Here is a 16348-nt window from a genome sequence, read left to right as displayed (position 1 = left end):
TCCAGCATCCGATTTATGATTTTCCTCCCTCCCTGAAGCTGAGCAGCGAGAGGCCGGGATCATCTGTCTTCATTACATCACCCAAATAGGCTCTGTCAGTTTACACTGTAAAACTAATCAATATCCCCCTGCAGACCTTGCAGACTGCTGGCCCCCCGTCATGCTTTAGTAGGCAGCTTCTACCTCCGGTGGTGCAGGTTGGGAGCGGGGGCGGGGGGAGGGCGCTTCTGAGGGGCTCTGAATCCACAGACAGACTTACACTCATCTCTTGGTGTGTCTCTCTCACACACAGAGCCCTCACTTTTTCCTTTCCAGCAAGAAGCTCTGTGATTTAGGGGTGGACAGACCTGGGAAAACTATTGCAAGGCACTGTCTGCAAATGTTCATTTAAGTTTTTTTAATGAATTTGCTTTGGCCATGTTCACACCCATTTTTTCTTGCTTGCTTGCTTTCCCCATAGACATTATCTATCTATCTATCTATCTATCTATCTATCTATCTATCTACTTTACAGGGCCCTTCACCATCATATCCAAGCACCTTGGTGTTTGCTTTCCACAAACATCCAAAGCAAACTGCTTGCACAAGTTTATCCAGTCAGGAAGCAGAAAGCCACACTGAATGGCTTATCTGACTGGTTGCAACTGCACAGCACAGTTCAGAATTCTAATCTTCTCCCACAGAACCGTCAGGTAAACACAATCCAATAGGACAGTCATTGAATAAATGCAAACAACAAACATATTTGGGAAAATCATGATCAGCCTGCGGGCATTCTACCAGAGGAGAATGAAGCACTGGGCTAGATTATCAGAAGAGTTCAGCTTCCGTTTCGGCACCTCCACTTTGTTCTGGAATGCCAAAAACATTCAGTAGCCAGTAGCTGCCATTGTCCTGCAGAAGGGAGTTGCTAGGTGCAGAGCTCCTTTTTAAAAATCTGGGCCCACCGTCATAGAATAAATTGTGAGCTGCTCATTATTTGTTCAGCTCTAGCGACCGACACACTCCGACATTAACCCAGCCTGGAATGATTCTTCCACGGTGCAAATTTCAGCTCACCACAATCCCTGGCTGTGCACTGGAAATTCTCTTTGTCTCCTCTGTGTCTCTGCATGCTCAATCCTCACGGATAGGGACAGGGAGTTAATAAACCTGAGCCATAAAGGTCAAGATTCAATCATCTGGTGCTGCTGGATGTGAAGCAAAGACACTGAGGCTTTCAATTGCTTGGCAGGCCTGGGCTTGGCTGAAAAATGATGGAGGGGCAGGGTGGGGAACTGCCACAGGAGTTTGCAGGGGTGTGTGGTGCAAAGGGGTTAACCCCTTCAGTGCTCCCTGAAAAGGCTTTTGACCTGGTGGCAGGTTTACAGAGGGATACCCATCAAAATGATTGGAGCGGCTGGATACTGCTTTCTATCACAGGAGTGTTAGGGGGCTTAACTAGTTCTAGTCTGTAGAGGGCTTTTAAGCTTTAGGGCCTGTTGAAATCAATGGGAATCTTTCAACTGACTTCAATATGCTTTGGCTCACATCCTGAGTGTGCTAGAGAAGTGCAAGAAGCCAAACATCCACAGTGTAAATCCAGAGTAACTCCACAGAGTTCAATGGCGTGACACCGTTACACCAGTGTAACGGGAGGGTTTGATCCTAAGTATTCGTACGATTAGCTTCTCCTTTTTGTTTAATAACCAGGCAGTCTGGAAGAATGCCCCAGGCCGTTCTGCTGCTCTCGCTGGGATGGGGGCCCGGCTTGATGACCTCATTAGGTCGTTTCCATCTGGAACTTTCATAGTTATCCCCAGGATAAATGACTCCTCAGCTCAGGCAGATGTTTGAGAGACATTGAGCCCGGTTCCTCTGCCTGGCTCCTTGCGCTATCCTTTGCAAGGGGGGTGTGAAACGACCCCAAGTCGAAGTGCCCACGCTTTGCAGAGGCATACGTGAACACATGAGGTAGATGTGCTCCGGCTCACCCAGGAGGTATGGGCTGGATGCAGGGATCACTGGCTGAGGCTGTCTGCCCTGGGTTTTGCAGGTAGCAGATCAGGTGTTCCGAATGGTCCCATCTGTTCTTCCAAACTATGCACCTACAGAAGGCACTATAGAGCAGAGAACCAGGCCACTGGGGTTTATCCTTCGATCCTTCAACCCGCTTAATGTTTCCGACCCCAGCTCTGGACACACAGTGGGTATGCTCCAAGCTTTGCCTAAGAGCAGGACCCGGCTTTCAGCTCCGTTCAGCCCTCACCCCTTTGCCACTGAATGCAAGCTAGACTTTCACTCCTGCATCCACAGCCCCGTGGGCTTTACCAGGCTGCTCGACGTCCATTGCCCACAGAGGGTTGGTGCAGAGGAATCTCCCAGCTCGAGGGGATTTGGAATGGCCACGCCGCCCATGGTGTGGAGGGTGAAGGCTTGCTCCTTGCTCACCATGCCCCTCCGCCTTGGCTGGGTTGAGCTTTGCTGCCAGCACCTGGCTAGTTCCTTCCTAGTCCCCTTGCTGTGGAGATGGGGGTGCACTCCTGCCAGGCGACAAGCGTCCGCCATCGCACGAAGCAGCTGGCAGCTCCCCCAGAGTCGCAGCCCCTTTCAGATTCAGGTCCTTGTATTTGTCGCCACAACCGCTTCTCTTCCCAGCGCCCTGGACCTCACGGCACCTACCTAGGGATCCCACTAACACCCCGTGCAAGGTGAACACCCTAAATCCCCCTTGCTCAAGTCCTGTGCGTTAGCCCTGATTCCAGCCACCGACATAGCTGCACCAGTGCAGAGATGCAAAGTCACCATGTGCCCTGTTGGGGAACCATCACTGCTTGGAACCTAGGTGATTTGCACAGGTACACATTGTGGCTTAGAGCAGCTTAGCCTGTCTACACATGGGCTTTGCACTGGTACCTGGCTGCCGATGGCTGGAATCCAGGACTTCTGCCTAATTCCTGGTTTCTCACCATGCTGCTGCTATGCTCCATTTGAATAATCACACACCAGCGTTCCCTCTGACAAGGAATCTGTATGCTCAGAACCATTAGACTTGATATAAAGTGACAACTGATAGCAAACTGTATTGGCAGCCTCTCATTGAATGTAATTACTCAACAGCAATCCTCCTGAATCAATTCATACCAGCGTAGCTCAACTTTAATTCCGTGCTCTCCAGGGCCCCGAGAAGTGACTGTGGTTTTGTTGTTCTTCGCTTACTTCACTCTTCATGGCCTTTTGTTTACAGCGGTTGATCTCGGCAGCGTGACCAAGCTGATTTCAGGTGTGAAGAATCCAACCGAAGAGAAAGTGGCCAAGGGAACAAGTCTTATTTTCACGAGCAAATAAGGAGCTTTGGAGGGGGGACGGGGTGTTTGAATACAGCGTTAGTTAAAATCAGCAGTGCGGCCCATGTTCTAGCTGTCATATTGGTTATTAATGACAGGGGAGTCTGGAGGTGCTGTCTGAAATCAGGGCTTTGTTGCGCTAGGTGCTGTACATACACACAGGAGACAGTCCCACCCCAAGGAGTTCACTAGTGAAATAGACAAAGGAAGGATGATTATCCCCAGGTTACAGATGGGGAGCTGGCACATGGGAGAAGTGACTCGCACAAAGGTCACAGGGGGACCCTGGAGCAGAGCAGGGAATGGAACACAGCTCCTCCCCAAGCCCCACTTCAGTGCCTTACCTGCAAGACCCACCCCCCCAGTTTTCGTTTATATATTTCATCCCCACGGCCCCCTGTGCCCAATACAACTGCCCCAAGTTCATCTGCAAGCTCCCAAAACTGCCCAGATTTAAGTCCTTCTTACACACCCACTTCTGCGACTTATTTTAGCACCCAGAAGTCCCACCCAAGCCCAGGGGCCCAGGAGCTAGGGGTTGTCCATACCCAAAGATATGCCTGCTGCCCTTGGGAGATTATACGCTAAATGGCTGTGGCAGACAAAGGCACGGGAGGAGAAACAGAAGTACGTAGGTGACTTGAGCAAGGTCATTCATCAGGTCAGTGGCAGAGCCCAGATCTCCTGACTCCTTGCCTGTGCTCTACCCCACAGACACTGAACTGATCTGACCAGTATATGAATTGCCCATTGCCTCTCTTCCTCCAAGCTTTGTCTTGTTGTCTGTCTGTCCTTAGCTCCATAGCTGTTACAGATCATGGGCCGGGGGGGCTACACTCTTTCTATCGCCATGAACAGCTTTTGTTTCGCAATGAAAGCTTCCCCTGGATTCCGTAGGGCCTTTCTCGTCTGTGCAGCTGCCCATGTTTCCAGAGGGATTGGACAGAGAACCAATGAGTTGATGTGCTCACCCCTTCCTTCTCCAACCCCAAAACAGGACAGGGGCCAGGTGCTCAGCTGGTGTAAGCCTAGCACCACCGAAGTCAATAGGACTACTCCGGATTTGGCCTGCGATGTTTAGGAGGCACAGAGTGTGAGACTTTCCCCCGCCCCCAACCCATAAGCCTGGCTTCCGATTGTCAGCAAAAGTCTCACCCAAGACAAAACCCATCCATCTTACTCCCAGCCGCGCTGCTAAAAATAAGCCAATGAAGCAGCAATCACCTCTGAGCAGCGGCAGCTCCGTTAAAGCGCCAGGTACCTGTGTCCAGGCTCCTCGGTGCGAACAGGCCAGGAACCTGATAAGCTCGCAACTGTCAGGGGCAGCTCGGCCATTCCGTCAGCCTTCTTAATTGAAGCTGTAGGCTGCAGCTTATCAGCTGCTGGCTCTTCCCAGATAACGCCTGGCGTTCCTGGGCAGCCTGGCTGTCCTTCCAGACTGAACTGAAGCACCCCCCTTCCCAGCTCTCAGCACAGACACAAGGGAGATGCCAGCTCTCTAACCACCCCCAGCCTGGGCCCTGGAGTGCTGAGCGTCTGGCGGGGAGGAGGTAAACTTCCCTAGGATTCCCTATTCACTGGATTCTTAATTAATAATGACCAGTTACTAAACGCAGGTTACTGTGACCATTTTTCTAGTTACTGGTTATTCCTTCATAATTGCTGGTTGTTATTTTCCATTTGTACTACGGTAGTGCCTAGAGGCCCTGGCTCCATTGCACTAGGCCCTACACAAACGTATAACACAGAGACAGCCCCGGGGAGCTGCCAGTTTTAAGCAGAGCTGGGATTAAAACCCAGTTCTCTTGGCTCCCGATCCATGGGACCACACGGCCTCCCATAAAAACAAACAGAGTTAGTGACCACGGCCGGGTGAGACGTTTATGCAAGATCAAGGGTACCGGCAGCCAGGAGTCCAGGGAAATGAGACTCCCTGGGATGGTCTAACACCTCAGAAGCAGAATCTGCTTAGAGAATTCTTGACTCCCTCCTTTTTTCATCCAGCGATATCTTCCCTACTCTGCCCCATCCTACATATCTGCACCTGGCATTGCCGGGACGGGGGCAGGCGTGGGGGTGACGTAAAGAACTAACCAGGGAGCAGTGGGATCCTAGGAGTGGACCGAGTCCTGCTGGGGAGCCAGTCGGAAGAGGAGCAATTAAGACTCTTATTCCTGGGTACCAGCGTATGAAATGTATTTAGTGTCAGTGTATGTGTGTCTCAGCACCTGAGCACATACATGGGTCCCTCACAACACCCCAGGAGGGGGATAATTGTTATTCTACTCCATTATATAGCAGAACCAACTGAGGTACAGAGTAGTTAAGTGACTTGTCCAGGGTCACGGGGCAAATCAGTGGCAGAACTGGGAACAGAGTCCAGGAGTCTTGACTCTGAGCCCTCTGCTCTTACGACTAGATAAAATCCTTCCCACAGCTTGGGCTAGAACCCAGGCATCCTGAATGACTGTCCTCTGCTCTAGCCACTAGAGCAGGGGTAGGCAATCTCTGGCACGGGTGCCGAAGGCGGCACGCGAGCTGATTTTCAGTGGCACTCTCACTGCCTGGGTCCTGGCCACCGGTCTGGGGGCTCTGCATTTTAATTTAATTTTAAATGAAGCTTCTTCAACATTTTAAAAGCCTTATTTACTTTACATACAACAATCGTTTAGTTATATATTATAGACTTATAGAAAGAGACCTTCTAAAAACTTTAAAATGTATGACTGGCACATGAAACCTTAAATCAGAGTGAATAAATGAAGACTTGGCACAACACTTCTGAAAGGTTGCCGACCCCTGCACTAGAGGATAGTGCCTCCAAAGAACAACTCAGTTAGTTGTCCCTCTCTGTGCAGATGTGTGCTGGGAGGTGGATCCATACTGATTTGATGTGTTGGATATTTGCATCAGTTTCCGTTACAAACACCCATTCGTCATGTAGATCTCCAGGCATTTCTTTAAAAGGGGAGATTAATTTAGGGAAGTTCTCAAATCCAATTTCCTCTGGCAACAGCTATTAGGCCATGCGCAGTGGAGATACAGACTCCTGTTCTCCTGCTGCGACTGAAGGAATTTGATTCTGTGCTGCCAAATTTGCAGGGCTGCAAACACATTCTCACTCTTGATTAATGTGAGTAATTTCTGTTTGAAAGAGGGTTGAAATGAGCAGCTAAGGGGAAGCGAGCAGTGAGGGTTCCCCTCCCTCCCCATCCCTCTCTGCTGTTTGCATTTTACCATCCCTGGCATGGACTAACAGATAAACAAAAATGCTGGACCAGTTTCAAGAGTAGCAGAAGGCACAGGAGGCAGGGGGCATCTCCGAGGATGCTCAGATGCTGTTGTGCTCTTGTTTGGTTTATAAAAGGGAAGAGATATGGTATATTTATCCATCAGCCTCTGCCTGATGCCTCTCCCCGCCCGAAATTAGCCATTGGACCCATGGATCAAGCCCAGCCATATCATATTTAATCAGTAGCTATCTGGGAATTCCCTACACTCCATGATCCCTCTAACCTTCACAGCAATGGCAGGGAGAGAACTCAGATCCTTCTAAAGCACATGCCCCTACCCCCTAAGATAAAGGAGACTCTTCTGCAGCTCTATAGGGGCTGTGACACACAGGTGAGCAGCCTGTCCAGTGGCAGGCAGGGGTGCATGAATACCCCAGCTGGCACATTGTACTGGTTTTCGTGTCGGTGGCTCCTTCCAGCATTTTACAAGCAATGAACTGAGGCACACAGCGCCTGGAAAGCAGCGAACTGTTGATGGATGGATGGAGATGCTAGGCCACAGAGGTGAAATGACTTGTCCCACATCATGGAACATGCCAATGGTCAGAGCCAGGAACAGAATCTAAGAGTCCTGACTCCAGGGCACTGCTACCAGTAACTCACTCTTCTATTGCACTTTTGAGCCCCATATCGCCAAATACCTGACAAAGGAAGTCAGCATCATTATCCCCACTTCACAGAGGGGGAAACTGAGGCCTGGAGAGGCGAAGAGAGTTGCAAAGTGGCACAATAGGTTAATGTCAGAGGTAGGGCTAGAGTCCCAACCCCATGTGCTATCTTCTGGGCCCCCCAACCCCTCGTTAGCTTAGCCTTAGCTCAGGACAACATTGAGAAGGGGTTCCCGCTGCTGCCCATCTTCCAGGGGCACAAGAAGAGCTGCCTTAAACTTTTCCTGTTGTGCCCAGACTCCACTCAGACAGCTCCCCGCTGACACCAAAGAAGATTATGGAGCAAAGTGAGATTGGGCCTCTGCGATCCAATTTAAGCAGCAGCCAGGGCCGGCTCATGGGGACGTTGCAATAGGCCCCCCAGTTTGGCTCCCCATCCCCAAGAGACACCATGTAGAAGCTACAGTAGAGATGTGGCTGCTATACAGCAGGGTCAAAAACAACAAGGAGTCTGGTGGCACCTTAAAGACTAACAGATATATTTGGGCATAAGCTTTCGTGAGTAAAAACCTCACTTCTTCGGATGCATAGAGTGAAAGTTACAGATGCAGGCATCACATACTGACACATGGAGAGCAGGGAGTTACTTTGCAAGTGAAGAACCAGTGTTGACAGGGCCAATTCAATCAGGGTGGATGTAGTCTACTCCCGGGGGGGGACCCCTGCTGGGGCTCGGACATCTCCCGCCACTGCAATACCGCTGGGTGCCACTGGAGGGTGGTTCAGCCCCAGCTGGGGGCCCTGACGCACGTGGGATGCGAAGCCGGCCGCTGAGGAGCCGGCTCCGAGCAAGGGCCAGAGGCGGGGTGAGGGGCATCCGCAGCTGCTTCTCCAGGCCCAGCAGCGGGTGTGTGGGCCGGGGGAGGGGAGGGTCTGTAGGGTGAGGACACGTCCCCAGCTCCCCCACAGCCCCAAGGAGTCCCCGTGGGACCTTGTGTAGGTGGCCTCAGTTTCCCCCTCTGCAAAATGAGGTTGATAAACCTATGCACCTGCCCCTCCCCCACGCTCCCCTGGCGGGTATCCCCCATGACAGACACACTCTGCTCGGCTTCCCCATGCGTGCACATGGACACACACTCTGGCCTGTTTCCCATGGCGTGGATACAAGCACCCACTGCTCTGCTGTCCTGGCACATGTGTGTGCAAATGTGCGCGCACAAACGCATGCACACACCCGGCTGCCCAGTGCACACTGCTCTGCTCTCCCTCCCCGGCATGTGCACACACCCATTCACACATTCTGCTCTGCTCTCCCTGACACATATTTGCACACCCCCACACACACTGCCCTGCTCTCCCCTCCCTGACACACATAGGCACACACCTCCTGCTGCCCCGACATGTGCACCCCCCCACACACACTGCCCTGCTCTCCCTGACACACATAGGCAGACACCTCCTGCTGCCCCTGGCTCACGCAACTCCCCCTCCCCACTGCCCTGCTCTCCCTGACACACACAGGCACACACCTCCTGCTGCCCCTGGCATGCGCACACCCCCACACACTGCCCTGCTCTCCGTAGTGCACACACACCCTGAGAAACACATGCTCCCAGCAAATCAGGCTGCTCCCTCGGCCCCATTCCCAGCAGCTGCTGGCTAAGTTGGGTGAGCCGGGGGTGCTGGATGTGTGTTCCAGACTCTGGCTGGAGCGCCCTGGAGTGTGGACGCTCTGCTAGTCCCAGAACTGCTGTCTGTGTGCTGTGCAGGTCCTGGGGGACCCGAGCCAGGCGGTCTGGGGGGTTACAGCAGAGGGGCTCGGCGAGGAAGCCTGGCGCAGCCTGCTCCACTGGGTTATGTGCAGACAGCTCGGGGCTCGGTGCCGTTTCCTAAGTCTCTTGTGGCTCTGGCTTTGAGGTGCCCTGTCAGAGGGGCTGGCAGCCGGCTGGGCTGGACCGGGTGCTGCCACACCTCCGGCGTGAGGTGGTTTCCTTCTGATCCAGGATTTACAGTTTGGTTCTGTGGCTCTCAGCACCCACACTGTACAAATTGTTCCAGCGCTCCTGGCACCTTCCTCTGCACGTCTCCCCCCCACCCCACCCCGACGTGACTTAAGATACCCACCAAGGGCACAAGCCTTTTAATGTCCATTCCCATGTGCCCTCCCCCTCCGTGTCTGTGTCAGTGGGGTGCATGGTGGAGCCAGAGGAGAGCGTGTAAGGGGGGGATGACCGGGTATGCACAAGGGTGCAGTTGGCAGGCTGTGCCCGTGGATGCTGGGGGGGTGAGTGGGAGGGTGGCAGTGCTGAGGTGTGCACGGCGGGTCGAGAGGAAGGAGAAACGGGGCTGGAGCATGACTAGGGTGGAGAGGAAGGGGACATGCCAATGTGGGTGGGGATTAGATTTCAGTGCTGGGAGGCTCTGAAACATTCTCTCCTCTCCTTGCAGAGGTGCTGCTCAAAGTGTGTGTGGTGGCCTGCGCCCTGGGCTGGGAGTCAGGAGACCTGTGTTCTGTTCCCGCCTCTGCCACCCAACAATTGTGTGACCTCAGGTAAGTCCCCGCACCTCTCCATGCCTCAGTTTCCCCTCCTACCCTTCATCTATTGTGTCTGTATAGACTGCAGGCTCCCTGAGGCGCGGAGCATGCCTCGCTACATGTCCGCATGGCACCTACCACAACGGAGCCTTGATCTCAGACGAGACCTCTAGGTTCTACCATAATATAATTAATAATAATATGTGGGCGGTGCTGCCTATCCCTGCGGTTGTACCCTGGGACATCCCCGCTGAACCCAATTGTCTGTGCAAGTCTTCAGCCCCTGAATTTTACCACCAGTTGTTGTAACAACAGGAGCCCTAGTGTAGACAGGCTGCTGGCGTTTTGACCAACCCGCTCAGAGTAGGTCTAGATGACAGGATCGTGAAAATGTTAGGAGCCCATCTACAATAGCACTAGCAGCAGTATGGGATTGTAACGTGCCAGTGTCTAGTGCAGACAGGGCCGGAGTGTCTCAGCCCACAGGTTGCTCAGGGTCTCCTGGCGGTGAGTTGTAAGTGCAGTGCCGAGGTGCTGTGTGATTGGAAATGGATTGTGGTGGAAGGAAGTTCCATGGGCACTGCAGCCCCCTGCCCTGAATCAGACCAGGTGGATTTTGTGCTGGACCTGCCCAGCTCACCACACCCGGGTCTCAGGCTGGAGAGAGGAGGATTGGAAACCGACCTGAGAACAAGGATGAACAGGTTGGGTTTAGACAAGAGAATGAGAGGAGGGATTGTGGGGGGAGGAGAGAGCTCCTACATCTAAACTGGGCTCTGAACCAGCCACTGAACCTAGACACTTGAGCTAGATCAGATCCAGGTCTGAGTTGTGGGGCTGGCCCCCTATCTTCTAATGGGCCAAAACCCTGGATCCCAACAGCCTCAAACCTCGCATCAGAACTTTGCAGCTTGGACCCAGCTCTACCAAAAACAAACAAAACAGGGAATGACCTCAGTTCTTCCTCTTGCTCCCAGGGCCAGCGCGGGTGCCCAGGCAAGTGGTGGTTCAGATATGGGGAGTATGCGACTGGCTGGAGGAGAAAGGCCGATGCATGGAGCAGAGGGTGTCAGTCAGCACTTGCCCAGCAAGTGAGTGACAGCTAGAGAGGTCCTGGCCTGGGGCTCAGTGAAGGTCGCGTGGTTGGAGGGGGTGGTGGGAATGGCAGGATTGGCCAGCCTGCGGAGAATCCCAGCAGGATAACGATGTGTGTACTGGGCTGCCAGCCAGGCAGGTTCCCTGCAAGCAGGATTCCCAACGGAACAAGGACCCTGCTGCATGTCAATTGGGGACAGAAGAAGCAGCATGGCAGTAGGATGCCACTGGGATCTCCCCCGCAGCCTGCAGCCCATTGTCACCTCCTGGGCTCTCTGGCAGGGATAGGCAAGCTACAGGGATGCCACCTGTTGGTTCTTTCCCTCGCGCTGTCCAAGGGGGTGGTCAGCCGCTCTTCCCTTCCACTACCAAAGCCCGGGGCCCTGTGCCATCCTCTCCCCCTGGGGAGGTGGTGACTTTTCGTCTCCTTTTCAATGAGTTCTTACAAGGGGAGGGAGAGAGTCACATCCTCATCTGGCAAAATGTCAGGGAGTGATTCAGAGAGAAGGCGAGCGGCAGAGAGAAGCAGCCCACACAGGAGAGTTGTTTCTAGTTTCCAAATGTCAGCATGTCCTTTAATTAAATGCTGATTAACTGGGGACGCGCTCCCTCGCGCTGGAACAGGGCTGCTGCTGTTAACATCAGGCTGCTCCGAGAGCCGGGGCATTCAGCTCTCGCTTCCTCTCGTCCTGGGGGGATAAACTGTCTGGTTCAAAGGGGGCAGTGGGGGAGTGGGGAGCCAGCAGGAGAGTGTGTGGTCTCATGGCTCGGGCACTGGGCTGGGAGTCAGGAGACCTGGGTTCTGCTCCTGCCACTGAGCTGCCATGTGACCTTGCCCAAGTCACTTCCCCTTCTTGTGCTCTCGTTTCCCCTCCCACCCTTTGTTGTGGCTCATTAGACAGTGAGCTCTTCAGGGCTGGGGCGCGCTCTCGCTGCAGTATTGTCTACACGCAGACATTGCACTGGTTTAACTTAAATGAGTATTAAACCAGTGCCAGCCCTTGTGCGGATGCTCTTCTTTCGGCTTAAAAGCAGCTCATTTTGCCTCAGCTTAAACCTGTTCCCCGTCGAGTTCAGCTAAACTGCAATAAACCTGTTGCAGACCAAAATGAATATCCACACAGCCTCTTGCACTGGTTTAAGATTATACCTAGAGTAGTGCTGCTTTCTCATGAAGATACCCTGAATGTATGTGCTGCTGGGGCCTCTGGGCACTAGCGTAACACACCTAATAACAATGGCCTAAACCGCAGATAGTGTTCTTTTGTTCGCAGAACGCCCAAGGCCCTGCTAGAGCATCATGGAAGCCCAAGGGATGTTGCCCTTGGCTTGACCGGCGTTGGATCGCACTCCTCTCTTAATTCCCCTGTAACACTGTGTTACGATTCCCAAGTACACATGCATGTTTGATTATATTAAGTACATAGATGATTGTCAGCAAGAGATGCACTCTAGCTCAACCACAAGATAGGGGCTGGATGCAGGGTGACGTTCGCTGGCCTTTGCTGTGCAAGTCAGACAAGAGGGTCAGAATGGTCCATTCTGGCCTTAACACCTGTGACTTGACACAGATTTGACTTTTGTCGGCTGCCTACGTGTAATTCGGCCCTTGTCCTGTGGCACGTGGAAGCCATTCAACTCCAGGTTTCAGAGTAGCAGCCGTGTTAGTCTGTATCCTCAAAAAGAAGAACAGGAGTACTTGTGGCACCTTAGAGACTAACAAATTTATTAGAGCATAAGCTTTCCACGAAAGCTTATGCTCTAATAAATTTGTTAGTCTCTAAGGTGCCACAAGTACTCCTGTTCTTCTTTTATTCAACTCCAGAGCTCCCAGGGGACAGAGACTTCACAGGAAAAGGAAAGGAAGGCCCCACAGCCACGGCACTGAGTAGTGTAGCTCCGTTACAGACAACTGGGTAACCCGTCTGCAGAAGACTCACTGCAAGGTGACAGCACCTCAGGGAGCAATGTGGAGCAAGATTTTCACAGCAGCCTTGGGGATTTCCACACACTGACATGAACAGATGTGTCTCAGTCCCCTAGACTGCTTTGAAAATGTCTGCCTCCCAGACAGCATATTAAATCTCTTATTGGACAGCCCCCTTTGAGAGACCACTTCTGTACTATGTCCAGTCAACGACTCACATGAGGAAAGGCTGGTGGATAGGGCGCTGGCCCGGGACAGTACAGTCATGTCTCAGGCACTATTGACCCAGAACCTCCTAAGAAATGTTAAATAGTTCAAGCCCTGTTTTTCCATGCCAAGGAGTGGGAGGAAGGGTTTATTTTCCCTCTTCCTGAACAGCAACTGTTGCCCTTTGCATTATCCAGTTCTGGCATCCGCACCAAAAGATCACGCCGTTTACACCTTCCTCCTGTCGGTAGGCGGGCTCTGGCTGTCTTGTGGGCAGAGCAAGTCCTCTGAGAACTCTGAGGCCCTTTTGCATTGCTAAGAGCTGGTGTGAAGCGCTACACAAAGGATACCATTCGCAGTGCACAGCAGCAAATTTTGTTTGTCCTACAAAACCCAGCAACCACACTAGGTATCTTTAAGTGCCATCTACTGGCACCTTATTTATTAACTCATTTGCATATATACACCTATAGGGCACTCCCATAACAGCCACCGCCCTTACAGCGTAGAGGGGCATTGGATTGGTTGGTTGGAAAATACACCCGGTCTCCTTGGGTGATGTAGAGCTGTCAAAAGGGATTTATGTCAGCACGGTTCCCAGCCTCTAGCATAGGGGGCAGAGTGGGGGTATGTCTGGGGCATGGCCAGAGCACACGGCACTATGGTTAGTCTCTGGCTGCTCTAATTTATACCAGGGGCAAGACAGGACCCTGGACTATGGGAATGCAAAAGTGACTAAAGCTACCTTTTCCCTACCTCCCCTTCCATCCCTGCCTGGGGCAACCGAGAATCCAGCCCTGAGTCTGTAGAAATGGAATTGCACGAGCCTTGTGCTCCTAGGGGGGAGAGTTACCCCTCCCCCAAACATCAAGCCGGGGGGGCTGTCATGTGACAATGGCAGGGCAGGGGTAGTCAGTTATTTTTTGTCATGGTCCAGATTTCTCAGTCCAGGTCCAGACTCCAGAGAAAATAATACCAATAATGATAATAAGTAAATAAAAATATTTCAGGATCTGTTCAGAAGCATTTGGCAGTCCGGATTTGACCTGCCGGCTGCCTATTGACTCCTCCTGGCATAGGGAGCCACTTTCTTCTGACACCGAATAAGGAACTTTGTTATAATAAAGAAGACAAGGTGATCCCTAGAGTGCTTTCTCCCTCTACTTCACTGCAGATTAGACCCTTCCCATGCCCCCATCTGCCAGGCTTTCTGCTTCAGATTTAAAGAGGCATGATCAGTGCTGGACACTTGTCAGGGCTGTTTGTTAAGCGCAGGCCTTAAGGCCGAATGAGCAGAGAGGTGGGTGGAAAGCCAGCCTGCCAGTGGAAATCCAGGGGTGAACCCCAGCTTATCCGAGCACCAGCGAGCCTAACCCTGGACCATGCAGTGCCGTCCTTGTCAACGAGCCGGCGGCTGCTCATTAAATCCCGACCCTCAAATCCCGAGCGGCACAGTGCATTGCACTCCCTTGACCCTTGCTCGTGGTCTAGCATTGCTTGCCTGGCTAGCATCCCAGCGCCCGAGTTCACACCCTCCGCCCCAACAGGTACTAACCCGCTCTGTCCTGCTGTTTGCCCTGCGTCTTGTTCAGCCTCCGCGCCTGAGGTTTGGTGAGGCAGGAGTTGGAGGGGAAGCAGGATGAATCATTTTAGAGGAAGACCGATTTCCATATCCCCCTGCTGGAAAATTAAAGTCTGCTCTTAGTTTGCATCCCAAACGCGATTGCTTTGGGAACCCTGCCTTGCAGCGCCTTGGAAAGCACGTACCTCTTTCAGCAGCCGGCCCTGTGGAGATCAGTGCCCAGGCCGTCTACCTGGCAGCGGGATCTTCCTTCCCATCGTGCTGAGCATCATCTTTTCTCTGAACGCCGAGGTAGTCGAAAGCTGCAACTTAAGGACTTGACAGACCGGGGAGGGCTGGATGGACTCATTGTGCATGCAAGGCAGTCATTGGCTCTGCCTCTCCGGCTGCCGTGCCAGTAGGTTAGGTTACACGTGTCATCCCTCTCCTCTGTTCCTATTATTCCTGTGTCACTGTCCTTCCCCGCTTGGTGCTAGAAGGGAGGAGGAGGAGGTTAAGTTATTGCTCTGTGTGTGTGTGTATTAACAAGGCAGCACGAGTCAAGCCTGCCGCCTAGCGTATGCACTGGAGCAGATGCAAATGCTGCTAGAGGCAGAGACCTGTCCAGCAAAGCCACCTCTTCTGCCATCGCCAGTTCCCGCCCTGCACAGTGCAGAGTATGGTTTCTAATTTCCTGGGCACGACACTTCTTATGGCGACTAGCAGGTTTCTCGTTGCTCTTTATCAGGCCTTTTATTAACCCCCCACTAGATCCATACAGGCCAACTGGCCCCGTTGGCTGAGCAAAGCGCTTCCCCTTTTACTGCTCGGTGCTTCCTGTGCAGTGCTAAGTCCTTGGCCAAATTCTTGTCTCCGGGGTTTGATTCCCAGTCAGTGCAATGAGACCGGTATTACGCCTTTAAGGCAGCATTTCCCAACTTCGGGGAAATTAAACCAATCGTGCCCCTTCTTCCACCCTGCCATGCGGTGTTAACGGCAAACCCCAAATGAGCTGTCACTGAGTCGATTGTGTAGATCTTCACAATGTGATCAAGATAGTTAACATTTAAAGTATTGTCATTGGCATCTGAGCTAGCAACCATTTTGTTTCAGGCTCTCTGCAAACTCAGGCAGAGTCGCTGCATGGGTTACGCTTGTCACGCTTTGAAGTGTTTTTTGCAACCATAACAGCTAAAAGCTTACTTTTTTTTTAACATGAAAGCTGAGGCTCTAGAAAACAGTTTGAGAAGCTTGCCAACTCCGCTGTCTAGTACAGGGGGACATGCCCCCATACTTTTGTGAAATGCTTGTTTAAGGACAGGATGATGGGAACTTTATCACTTGAAATCTTTTTCCATCCAACATAGTTCAATGGAGTTAAAAGGGATTGCTACTTTCCTCCCCATATTTCCTCCCCCTTATTTATAGCTCTCGAACATGGGCAGAGCTCTGGTGGCAACCGCTGTGCTGTGTGTGGAGTTAGGCTTTGAAAGCATTAGACTTTGTTTGGTAAATGCCAATTTCCCTGTACACCCACAAACCGATGAAAAGATATTTCCCTCTATAATAATCAGAATGTACAGATCGGCAAAGTAAGAAAAACACTGCTTGAGAACTTATTAGAATTTGATTTAAGGCTGTTTACTTTGTGTCTTTTGACACGTGACGTTGACAGTTTGTGTTTTAATGGTTATAAAGCTTTTAACTTTTTGAATCTCTTCATCGACGGTCATTAATAATTGCTTGACCCTCCTACAGTCTGAACCCCCCATAATTTCCTGCCAAGCCTAGGTAT

General features: G+C 52.1%; 1 protein-coding gene across 3 annotated transcripts in view; it reads right to left on the bottom strand.

Annotated features, from left to right (window-relative positions):
* BLACAT1 (BLACAT1 overlapping LEMD1 locus) overlaps nucleotides 1–14840 on the bottom strand; it is a 68519-nt gene extending 53679 nt beyond the window's left edge. The window contains exon 1 of one of the 3 annotated variants that reach the window (XM_054028433.1): nucleotides 14760–14840. The gene's annotated coding sequence lies outside the window, so the exon portion shown is untranslated. Of the gene's footprint in view, nucleotides 1–14547; nucleotides 14571–14759 lie in introns of those variants that run through there. The other 2 variants (XM_054028431.1, XM_054028434.1) reach the window with 2 other exon arrangements.
* Nucleotides 14841–16348: the final 1508 nt, after the last annotated feature.

Source organism: Malaclemys terrapin, chromosome 4 (genome assembly GCF_027887155.1).
Source record: "Malaclemys terrapin pileata isolate rMalTer1 chromosome 4, rMalTer1.hap1, whole genome shotgun sequence".
In the NCBI taxonomy this organism is placed as follows: domain Eukaryota; kingdom Metazoa; phylum Chordata; order Testudines; family Emydidae; genus Malaclemys; species Malaclemys terrapin.
This window is presented reverse-complemented; position numbering and strand designations above follow the sequence as displayed.